Consider the following 13250-nt stretch of genomic DNA (forward strand, 5'->3'; position numbering starts at 1 on the left):
CAGCAGGAGGAGGTTGGGGTAGTTGATGGATGAAAGACAAGACAGGTTCATGTCCTGTTTGGAACCAAAAGTTGGCTTATTTTTAACTTAAGTACATAAGTGAACTTACATAACGTACCTAACTTATGCTAGATACATAACAAAATGTCTGTGACTACGTATGTAGATGTGCAACTCTTAAACCTTAAGACACACTCTTACATTACATTCACCAGGTCACCAGGTGACCACAAACATGACATGGTGTTGCTCTGTAACTGATGAATAAATAAACAACTGTTTGCCATGTCAATGTTGCTGCCACCTCCCAAAGGCAAGTTACTGCCAGTTATTGTCAATAACAGTTATTATTATTATTGTCATTGTTTTTGTGTGCATGTAATTGTGAGTCTTTGTCAATGCTGTTACATGCAGAGTACCAATGTGTATATGTGTGTGTGTGTGTGTGTGTGTGTTGGGGGGGGGGTATGCTTGTGTGTGTGGCCATTATCCTTTGTGTCACGATGTGAGTTGAAGGTTCAACATGAATGCAGTGTGAGAACGCCTCGGGCTGTTCTCTGGGGAATCTAACAACCATCAGGGGTCACCGCTCTGTCGAATCCTGTGACACATTAGCAGGTAATTACAGGCCTCATACTCTGCAGCTGTATGAAACATGCCTGTGCATGTAGGCAAAAACACACAATTAAAAGTGAATTTATCATACTGGCCATGAATAGTGTTGGTAGTCACGTGTGTTGCCTGTGCACAATCTGATCCACAAATTGCACTATATCGCTCAAAATGGACATGTCCCTTGTTTAACTGACATAGATCCTTGAGTGGTGTACATGTAATTTGTGTTCTTTGGTAAGAGAGTTAAGAGGAGAAGTGTTGTTTGATAATGCCTTCAAGTTGCACATTCAGTTCTTGTCATGTTTGGCTTTGTTTGCCAAGCCAGCGTGGGATTACTCACTTCACCATATGACCATATTTTGTGTGTTGTGTTGGTTTTCTCTGCCTTTGTCTTCAGTCTATTTTGAAAGCGGCCTCGACTTAAGGGGAAAAATGAATTCATTTTTCAATTCATATAGTCTTTGAATTTATATTAAACATTTGCAATAAAGACAGCAGTTGCCTCTTTTCACATCAAGCATTCCTGCAGTGTTGAAAATACAAAACAGGGTGAGAACTCTTCTTCTCACCTCATCCACCCTCTGTTATTTGTGACAGACACATGGGATCTGGATCAACATACTGGGGGGATCCACGATGCAGACAAAAGTGAGTCAGAGGAGTCATAGGAAGTCATCACCTCAATCTGGACTCAGTCTGAGAACAACACCATCAGAGAAGTCATTGTACGTCTTCTTCCTATGGAGGAAACAACTGTCAGAAGTTATTCACTGTATTCTAACCTCATCTATCAACACCTGGCCACAGGGCAATAACAAACGAGGGTAGGATGACTAACAATGCCAATGAAAGCAGATTCACATCTGCACCGCTTCCTACCTGAACTTTAGTGGAAGAATCAAAGACAGCATTGTGATGGACTGATGGTGCAGTGCATGCTGGGATTGACACCGACACTCTCCGTGACCCTGAGCAGGTTCCACAGATATGAAAAATGGATGGATGGGAACTAAAGACTCATGCTGTTATTTTTTTTTATACTGGAACATAAAACTGTAGAGGCTCCTGCAGCATTGGACACCATTTATCACAATGTTATTCCATCAATCACTCCAGACTGCTATTGCTGTCAGCACTGTGAGTTACATGAAAAGGTCAGACATCGCTGACATCTAGAAGGTACCAGCATACCCGTGTCTTCATTCATGAGGTCTTGTTATCTCAGAGATACTTAACATCCTCAGCCGAGTCCAAAGTTACCAAGACACCATGACATAGCAAAGGTTGGCTAAAAAAAAAGTTCAACTGATAACCAGCCTCAGAATGGTTGTGGTGTCTCTTTGTAGTCTGCTTGCAGTGCAAATATCAACCAATCACCTTTCAATGCACTGTGGAGAGCAAAAGAGGTGGAACACACTGGTTGAAACGCCCCCCCCTCCCCCAGAGGGTAAATCATCATCAGATAATAGCCGATGGGCTCTGAGATTACTTGTAGGTGTGTAAATAAGCACCTGTTTGCTAACATGTTCAATGTATCAACTTTATAACAGGATAATATGTCAGTGTTGTGTTTACAGCTTGTTCCATGACTGAATACTGTTTAAAGTTTTTCACATCAGTTGATTAAATATATCATAATTTAAAAGCTGTTCTTCTAGAAGCTGACTTACAGCAACATGACAGCATAGAGATTTTCATGGCAACTGGGTTTTCTTCCTGGAAATGGCACAGAAAGACGCCCCCATTTATAATCCCACCTAAGAAGCTCAGATGGGGTCGACTGTATTTCCAAATGGCGAAACAGCCATCAAATAGCACAACACCAAAAATCTGAGATATGAAGCAGCTAAAAAGGACTTAAAAGCTTGCGTTCAATGCTAATGTTGAGACAACATGTGTGATTATTTAATTGTGTCTGTGTGTGTGTGTGATGACTGCTTAATGCGACTGACTCTTGTGTTATCTTGTGTATCTGTGATGTGGCGTCTCAAAAGTTACATTTCATTAAGTGCATTAAGGTGCAGGAGTGCGTGAACTGCATGTGCAAGGCTGACTATTTCACTTGTGTCACAACACATCACTTTTTAGGGATGTCTAATTTGTCCCTAGAAAAAGATTTCTGTCAATAAGCAGTCAATAAGTCAGCAGATCTTTTGTCCCTGTGACTGAAATCAATATGAACTGTTGTACTGAGGTTTCCTCTTATCCAGCCACAAAATGTGTCACAGGAGTGAAAGAATCAGCTTTGAGCCCGCCGTGTAAATCCGCCCTGACAGGACTGCTGAGATGGCTCTGCGTCCACAGCAACGCTCAGAGAACTGCCTGCCTCGCCGTCCACACAGCAACAAAGCTCACACAGCAGGCCTCGACCAATCAGGACGCTCCAAAGGTGACAGGCCCAGGCCAGGTCTTCCTTTGCTCTCTGTCGCTATGGCTGCCGCATTTTTTTTTTTTTTGTTTTCCTGAGAGCAAAACCTGGGGATAGAGGGAGTGAAGAGTGACAGAGAGATGGAGAGAGAGAGAGAGAGAGAGAGAGAGAGAGAGAGAGAGAGAGAGAGAGAAAGTCCAGTACAGCTTGCATAGGCTAAATATTCACTATGATACACGCACACCCAAAATATACACATGCACAGCTAAATCTGAATTATAGCAGGTCCTGTGTTTGCTTGCATGAATGTGAAAGTTCCATTTGATGATGACGTGTGGATCAATGTGTGATTTTCTGTGGGTGGAGTTTGCACCTCTCTTATTTTGCGGTTTGCAGATGCGTATTCTTTCATATATTTGCATGTATATGTCTGTTTGCCTGTCTGCGTTTGTCTAGACATTAGTACCACAAGTAGATATTGTGGGATATGATAATTTGACTGTGTTATTATCACGTTAGTCTGTTAATGTGTTGACATACACATGTCATCTGAGTAAACAGCAACCATGTTAAGAGTTTGCACGCTGTCCTAATTGCATAGATACACATCAGAGGCAGCAAAGTTTCCAGTTACCACCCATTGTTGACTTTATACCTGCAGCAATTACAAAGTAATTAACTAATACTAATATTACAGTTTGCAGTAGTGACAGTCAGATCTGCATTAAACTGGCTCACATCATTGAACTCAGACAAATATGGGTGGCTATACATGGATTTTCAGTCCTGTTTTTACTAAGTCTTTAATGCACAAGTTCCTTTAATAGTGCATAGAAATATCTTTCAAGTTCAAAAACTGTAGTGCTGCTGTACTTACATAATGAATTTTAGTGAGAGGCACTAAAGTGGATGTATAACAAGAGCCTAGCAATGACTGTATCTCAATAATGCTTCCACAAAGTAAAAGAAGGCTGTAGATTTCCTAAATGCAGAGCTTACTGTGGGCTTGTACTGCATGTTTAAGAGAGTTCAGACCAGTCAGAGCTCTGCACATTGATGCATCCAGCACACGATACACTTCAAAACCTCCACTTGTGCTGTTTTCGAGTGCCTGGCTGCTGTTTAGACCTAAAACTAATTGTTCTCCAAGTAGTTCTCCTCGGTGTGCTGAGGTAGATAAGGTCTGAGAGTAGTGAAATACCTTTGAAAAGAGACAGCCAGTCACAATGGATTTATTGTGTGTGTATCCTGAGGTGACCTCTATTCTCTCTCGGTGTGTGTATTATTGCTGGAGCCTGTTAGAGTCCATCTGGGTGCTTGGATTTGGTCGCTCCGATCCATGCCAAGAACAATACTCCTTCCTCCTGTGGCCTGGCTATTCTGCTGGCATTGCTTCACTTCTTCACTCTCACATTGAGATTTGGCAGCACGCCCTGACCAATTAAGAGACACTGTCAAAAAAAATAAATCTTAAGCCACGTCAGAGTGATAACCTTTGGCTCTGATGATTAAACTTCTTCAGTCGGATCCGTGGAGAGAACTGGTGTTAATGAAGCCATTTAGATACTTACTCACATTGTCACCTTTTTCCTGCCAGAACTGACTTGTTGATGCGTTGTGATTTGTGAATAGACCTGACGTAATAGAAGGTGAGAGAAATACATTTTCCCGCTACGAAAAAGTGATCAAAGGTGTCAGGATTGAAAACAGGAAGGAGTGTGACACTTGAAGCACACGTCAGGTGGTGGATGAAAGCACGCATCTCAAAGGCTGCAAGACCTGCCTTAACCTCAACCTTCACCTTCCTACGTCTTAGTTCACATTTTCATTTTACAAACCCACAACTGGATGTCCAATTCACTGTTTGCTTAGGGGGTGGTGTACCTTTTTCGCCTTGCAAAGGTAAAAACACAAGAGTCTTAGTGTAAGGGATGGATTAGAAGGTGTGTTTATTTATTTTAACATTATCTGCACACATCCGTCTAGTTTACTACCTACAGCAGTAACAGAGCGTTACTTCAAGGACCAAGGACCACAGCTTTGACTACTTTAGCTTGTGAGGTTACAGATGAATGTAAAGCACATCCATTGTGTGTCATTTCCTCAGTCAGTCCTGGATGCTCAAGTCTTCGTCCTCGAAGTACAGTATGTTTCTTTATGTCCTGTGCATTTATCATCAACTTGTGCGGACGCAACTTGACTTGGGACATGCAGCTTTGGCCTTAGCCTTTTAGCATATGTTGTCATCAAGTCATGTTTAAGAGCTCTATCACAGGATTCTTTTAAAACGAGCCAGCTGGAAAAACTAAAAACCCAGAAGGACACAGTGTTTTCAACCACTTTATGGAGCTAAGTTAACTTAATTAGCTCGTTAGCTGCAGCTGATAAAATCTGCCAGCAGTTGTCATTTCAGCAGACAAAATCAATGGTCGCTGGTTAAAACTGAGAGGCTGCTTTTGTCAGCCTCTAAGTCACAAATTAAGGAGCCACTGTCTAAAAAATGTTTTGAATTTCAATGGTATCTCTGCCACCGTTAAGCCACATATGCAAGACTGAAAGCTTGGGGTCTGGGTCTGGTCTTTGAGGATGGTCAGTTCACACTTTAGTACCATAATCATTCATGGTGGAGGAATGTATAGAAAGTAATTTTCTCTGTAATGTGAGAGTGAGAATGCAGAGCCCAGTAAGTTAAAACAACCATGCGTGACCACACAACCACACAATAGACTACTTCCCTTCAAAAACACACAATATTGCACATCATCATGTGCACGCGAGTGTTGCTTAATATTAAAGCCTTAAAATTTTCTAGAGTTCCTCAAACCATGTCACTGCTGAGATGTAAGCAGTTCACTTGAAAAGTGTGGTGGATCACATGCAGCCAAACTCAGTCTGGTCTTGAGAACGACACTTTTCCTGTGCTGCCCAAGTTCAGACAGTGTGGGTGACGTGTGAGACATGGTGTGCCAAACCATGTCAGCTGTCCTCTGCTGAACCACAGCAAGGACAGCACTCAGTATCAAACAGAAGCTGCACAGTTGGTAGTTTCTGCAAAGCATACGTTTAAATAAAATATTTAATTATTATTCTCATCATTTCTTATATCATTTCTTATAAATTCTCATCAAAAATGACAAAATGCCAGGGTGCCCTGGTAGCTCACCTGGTAGAGAGTGTACCATGTACGAAGGGCTGCGTCCTGACTGCAGCGGCCCTGGTTCCACTCCAGCTCAGGTCCTTTGCTGCATGTCATCCCCTCTCCAGCGGTCATTTTCTAAAGAAACACTTTAAAATAGCATAACCTTGTAAAACTACACAATTACTTACAGACATTAAAAAGTTCAGAAAACCGTTTCCCCAACATAGTAACAACCATTTCCATTGTTTCTGTTACATGTTAAAACAAAATAATACTTATTCTACCAGAGTAAAGTGCATGAGAGCAGTCAAGGCGAGGAAGGATAAAAGCACGTATACACTTATGTAAGTTGGATGGAGATGAAAAGATCTGATTTTAGAGATGAAAGGAGTATGACTGAACAACATTCTTCACTTGGGCATCAAAACAGAGATCTGCATCGAACATTATGCCAAGATTTCTTTCTTTGTCAGATCCTTATAAACAAAAGTGCAAAAAGACAGTGCTTATTGGTGAGGCTAAATCGATGCTCTTCTTTGAGTAAATTAGTTCTAAAAATACTCCCTGCAGATTAGAATATAATTCTTGCTATGGCACATTTGGCAAGTCAAGTGCTCCACCGGGCTGTAAATTTAGCTCATGTCCCTAAGCTGGCAAATCGTCTTTTCACTCAGCTGAGACAGCCTAACAAAACATCGCAGCGCAGCGTGCTTTCTGTTTTCCCACGGCCGTCTGTCCTCAACAGTTGGCCCTGACAGTTAGCGAGACAGGTGCACATCTTTCACTATGCTGTGCATTCAGTGTCAGCGTTGCTCCACCATAATGACCTTGACTCATGCACAGGGCGGACCTCTCTGTTTGCATTTAAAGGCCCGAACATCAAATTGACTTATATTTACATTGGAAAATTACAGGAGTCAGCGCGAGCCTATGGTTACACCAGTCTGTTTGGACAGAGTCTGCGTGTGGAGGCGTTCACTCACTGTCACTGTGTGTTTTGTCTGGATCTTCAGTTCTGCTCTAAAGGATAAATATAACAAGGATTATTGAGCCTGTTCCTGTGTGCACTATAACTCCATAGATTAATGAGGTTAGGTGTCACTCTATGTTCAGACATTTGCAGCTGAAACACATTACAGAGCACAAATCAAATTACCATCCGCCATTGACCGCTATTTGAAATTTTGAAAAAACAAAACACATGCTAGGAGGGCAGCTGTGCCTAGCAAAGCTCAGCTGCTGTGGCTTGGTGCTTCTGGCTGGAAAATAAAATCATGTCCTATTTTTTTTTTTTCTCCTGTTGTGTTGCAGTGATGCAAGCTGCCCATCAGGGCCCAAACCTGAAGCAAAACAAAGCATTTTTGAAATTCAAGTGATACTTGGACACTTTGACTTGCGTTTTGTGGTGTGTTTCCACTGCAAATGTCTGCATGTAGGGTTAGAGGACACTGTGTATACGCACACTGGAAACAATCCAATTTGGCATTGGCGGGTCTACAAGTCCAGAGGGCAGATTTTGCAACAGCACAAATAGAAAATGTACCATGAGCCAAATGGAGCTAACACCATCCTCTACTGTCCCACCAGAACAAACTTTACAACAAACTCACAAACACATCTTCACCTTGGCAGCGCGCACACTGTTTAGGAAAGTGAGGCTCCTCCACTGGGAAGGAATGAAGCCGTAGCACCATCCCATCCCAAACTCCCTGCCCAACCTGCCCTCCAACTGCAGGTTTTAACCTTTGGTGTTCACATTGCTGACTTTTCAACCTCTGCTGAAGTTTGCCTTGACCCCTGCACAAGTGCACAATGCCCCTGGCTTGGGCCGGATCGCATGCCGCGAATACCTGGAGCGTGGGTTTGCTTATGGAGTAAGGTGCGCCGGCCGAGCAGCAGCTGCTGCGTAAAGCTGCTTGTTATGAGCCTGTGATACTTTCACATACCAAACTATCAGTGAGTATGGATATGAGAAGTGGCACGCTCAGGGGAGTGACACAGATATGGGTGTAACTGATGTGTGAATGTGTCCCGTGTGTGTGTGCGTGTTTATGATACACAAAACATAGCTGAGTGTAAGCAATCTGCAGTGCATATAGATGCATGAGATTCTTAATAAGATATGCACTGCATGTGCACAAGGGGCATGTTAGTTCATGTATCGCTATGCTATTTACTTATAGCTCCTGAAACATTGCTGACACAACTCCAGTCCAATGGTTGTCAAATGTTTACATGTTGTGTAACCATAGCAGATATTGGCGGTCGCAGGCCACTGTACCAGTAACAGCGGGAGACGAGATTATGTTAGAAGTGTGTGTCCGTACATGTTTGTACAATACACCCTCCTCCACATGCTGCGGCAACTTAAGATAAGGCTGGGGGCGGGGTCTGTGTAGCATTAGTCGAAAACACTGATGGAGATATGATGTCTTAATGAGGCAGGCGGTGCAGGAGGAGAACGACGGTGATAGCATTACGCCACGGCCCTCTCAGCCACTTCAACCCCTCGTCTGAAAGGAAGCCTGAGAGAAAACAATAAGGGATGTTTCCTTGCCACATAGAGCAGTGTAATGCAGGCGGTGATAAGAGCGATAACAACCTCCCTGCCATGCTGTGCTATTCTGGGAGGAGTGGGCTCTGGAAAAACAGGATATCTCCCTTTGTTTTGGTTTGGTGTTAGCTGTTTTGTGTGCGTGCAGAACACATTTTTAATCTTTTTCATCTGTCGCACCGACAATTTTTTCCCCCTTTTTTTGTATTAGTGATAGTGATGGGCTGTGTCATACAGTCATAATTCTTAGCGGACATTTTTCACCCTGTCTGCAGATTGGGATGTGGGTCAGAGGGTCATAGGGGTCAAGCGTGGGGTTACAGCTGGTGCTCTCTATGTCTACACAGTGAAACTCCACTCCTCACAGTCTCGTAAGTGCGATGCAGAAAACACGGACAGAATCAGAATGTGGATGCAGTGCCTAAGACGAATGAAAATGAGTTGGGTTTATACAAAGCCTTGTTGGAAATTAAAGGAATAGTTTAGGACATTATACGCTGAGGTATTTGCTGCCTTACCAAGACTTAACTGAAGATCTATACCACTCACGTGACTGTGTGTTAAGGTTGGAGCTACAGCCAGGGGATGATTAGCTTAGCTTAGCATAAACAGCTAGTCTAAAAATCTGCCAACCTACACCTCTAAAGGTCAGTTATTAACATCTCATCTGTTTAATCCTTACACAAACAAAAATGTAAACGTGTCAACGACTAAATTGTGCCTGGACTTATTGGACATAGACACATTTTCTTTAAAGAAACAGTCTCATGTGGTAGTTGTTTGTCAGTTGCTTTATTACCTGTACATAAACCTAAAGAATGGTGTCGAGTTGAGCAACAAAATGAGTTTGGTTCCAGTGTTTCAAACTTGAAGTCCTCAGCATACTTCTTTCATAACACAGATGGACCACACATTCGTGGCACGACGATGTTCCCTGACATTATCACAAATCACATCAGTTATTTGGTTTCAGCCCATTTTGAGGTTTCATTTCTGTAATGTGTTATTATGTGTTTTTATCATCACGGCATATTTCTTCTCTTCTTTTTGCACCTCCTTCTTTGTGTTGCTCTCTCTCTCTCTCTCTCTCTCTCTCTCTGTGGAGTTATCCGTCAAGCAGGGGGAGGGATGCTCCACCACCCCGCCCTGGACTAATCCATCCCTCTTGCTCTTTAACACACACACTGGCAGCATTGAAAGGATTTGTTTTTGTACGTTCCCTCCATCGCACTCCCTCCATCTCTCATCTCAGGTTACGGTGACTCTATGTTTTCCTGTCAGCTTTGTAAAAGAGAAAAGAATCCCAGCTGAGACTTTAGCGTGGATGGGGAGACACAGCTGGTGCCCCCAAACCCCAAAGCGTTTCTCTCAGCTGACAATGAACTTATAACCTGCCACAGCCTTTTTATTTGAGCTGCAGAATTAAAGTTTAAGTGCTTTTTAAATGTGACTCATGAATACAGTCTGGTGACAGTCTTATAAGAAGGTTGTTTATACGTTTAGCACAATAGCTTTGCAGAATTTGACAGCTGCTGCCACCTGATTCCCATATTTTCTGACTGTATAGATTGCGGAGATCATGTTATCTAAACAAGACCCAATGCTGCACATACTAAGTGGCTGTAGTTTTATATGGTTACACTGTAAATACTTCAAGAAAGCAGAGCACAAGGACAGTCAAATAATGAAGCATGATGGCTTTGGCCTAGTCGCTGGCACTTAAAGCTGATATACGCCCAAGAAGATGATGTGTCCTGTGATGAACTGCTGCCTTCGCCGAGGGCTTTTCTCGTCTGTCAGCAAATGCGCGCTGGGATAGATTCCTGCCTGCAACACTTAAGCGAAACTCAGTAATTTGCTGAGTCTCTCTCACCAGCTCTGTTGTGGAGATTAGAGAAAAGCAGACTGACAAGAATTAGCTTTCCAAAAAACTTGTATTTAACAGAAACAATCTTGAAGACCTGTCTTTGAGGAGAAAGTAGTCCCCTGGAAGTCACCGTAGCTGTTCAGAAAACAGGAACAGGAGGTGCCTTGCCAGTTGAAGCACGTTATAATTCTGGATGTCAGATGTTCTTCAGCCTTTTGCATTTTGTGGCCCAAACACCATGCACATTAAAGTGTCAATATGCACCAACCAAAGCATAGAAAAGTGCACGAAAGCCCTCCGCCCTTCGTTTTTTCCAATGTTGGAATTGGATGAGCTGCATCCAACAATCTCTGCAGGCAAACCAACTTCACTCAGTGATTGGCCAGGTGGAGCCATGAAGCTAAGTCGTGGTTTGAACTTCTCTTTTTTTTTTTTTTTTTGGTCTTTACACAACTACTTCTTTCACTTCTCTATGGTGGCCGATAAGGATCAATGTGCGGCAAAAGCCCAAAACATTTCCATTGGGAGAAACGTGCTGCATCTTCAGAAACGATGCCGATTCAAAAACCAATGCAAATACAACAACGGAAACGTGCTGCAAATGAAAAAAACGTGCTGCAGAACCAAAACAAATACATTAAAAGCAACCACGCTGCAAATACAGAAACAAAATGCTGTAGTTCCAGACAACACAAGAGCTTCAGGCCTGTCTTTGATGCAGGGAGAAAAGAGGAGTAAAGAAGTAACAAGACGAAAAGGTACATACTCTTTTTCACATTTGGCCTTACATTTACAATTTTATAACAAAACAACAGCAAGCAGCCTCTTTCCTCCACTTTTCTTGCCGCATCAAAAACAAACAGTCTCTCGTCTGGTCTCTCCTGAGTCGAAAATCAAGCTGTTCCACTTAGTGCTCCCCTTAGAGGCCTGGAGCACTTGTGTTGTATTGTCTGAAAATGCAGCATTTTGTGCAACACTCAGGTAGACTTTGGGGTAGCGAAGCAATGTCATCCCCACTTTGAACGATTATCACAAATATATTCAAGCTTGGAAGTGTATGGGTAAAACTTTTTTTTTTGAGGGGGTAATGTGACTTGATGTGGCCGTAAGCTAACATTGTCTCACGTCCCAGTGCTGTTCCTTTGGTTTCTTATTTGTTATTATTTCTGTAGGATGCACACAAGCTGCATTAAAAGCCACACAGTAACATAATCAAACCTGCAGGCGTGCAGGATACTGCACATGTTGTGCAGCTTTCTACAATAGCTACAGGGATTTCCAGGGGACTGCTCTCTGTGTTTGCTCTCAGACTCAAAGAAAAGTGCTGACAGAGGGATTTTGTTTTGTTGTCAGTTTTTTATAAGCTGTAGAAGGCTCACACTACTTGCCCCTATCAACTCTAACACTGTTCCACCAGGATGTCCCTTTAACAAGAATAGGCAGATTAATATATGAAGGAGCTTTTTTACATTTCATTTCACAGTCCTTACGACTGTGGCAGGCTCATAACAAGCGCTGACACTCTTAAGATGTTATGCCGTGCCATAAGCGTCTCTGTGTTAGGACAGTCTCCAAGGACAGTGATGTCACCTCTCCAAGTGTTAGATAAGAGCCAGGAAAGTCCCCTGTGCGTGACTGTCCGAGCTCATTTAAGAAACTAGTTAAGTGAGGTCTCTTATCAGGAAAAGTCATCCTGCTCCTGTTTGTGGTCATCTTTTGAATGTATGCAAACACGCACACATATGATCACGCCGCTTGCCGCTTCCTTGCACAGAAATTTGCTCACATATTACTTTTTAGAGCCCCACCTCTTTCTAAACCACTGTGTGTAAACAATAGAAACCTGAGTCACTATGGCTTCATGTCCCTCATATCTGTGTATTTTCAATGCAGAGATGAGTGTGATCATTAGCAACCACAGCATGGGCCCAACAAGGCGTTCCACATGAAAACCTCACCACCCACAACTTTCAACCAGATGAGGAGGCTGTGGCATTTGCATTTGCAAATATCCTTTTATACATGAAGTCTGTGTGGGGAAAAAGAGGTTAAAAAGCTGAGAGTTGGGTATGTGACTGTCTCTTGTCTAGTCCATGAGGTCAAGCAAAACATCAGTGTCGTCACACAGAAGAAAATACCTGCTTTTAATCTTTGAAGTCTTCTGAGTTGTATGTATGTGTGTGTGTGTGTGTGTGTGTGTGTGTGTGTGTGTGTGTGTGTGTGTGTGTGCCAGCAGCTGGATGTCATTGCTCATGTCAGCATGTGCTCCGCTCAGCTCCCCTTCTGGCCTTTGGAAAGCGTCTGTGGAGCCAAAGGCTGTTTCCGTGCGCACGGCTGAGCAACCAGAGGTTTTAATGTTCTCCACACAAAATTAAGCCTCGGCCAAAATGGACAAGCTCCCCATCACTCAATGTCGTGACAGTCAGGGCAATTTTTTAATAAGGCCTGCTCACCCTGGGAAAAGTTGGCTATGGCCGTATTTTAGATTGGAAATGAAATCCTTCAAATCAGGAGCTCCGTGTTGAGCCTGGTCTCATTCCCAAGTAGTCAAATGCTGATGTTTTTCAAGCTCCTTGGCAAGATACAAGGTACCATTTAGGATCTGTGTGAGATGGACCAGACTTCAAACTAAATCCACTGTAAACCCATCCCCTGGAATATCACACACTCAGAGCAAGGTGATGTAGTATAAAGAACAATGTGTTTC

This window comes from Chaetodon trifascialis, chromosome 19 (genome assembly GCF_039877785.1).
Source record: "Chaetodon trifascialis isolate fChaTrf1 chromosome 19, fChaTrf1.hap1, whole genome shotgun sequence".
NCBI classification, from domain to species: Eukaryota; Metazoa; Chordata; class Actinopteri; order Chaetodontiformes; family Chaetodontidae; genus Chaetodon; species Chaetodon trifascialis.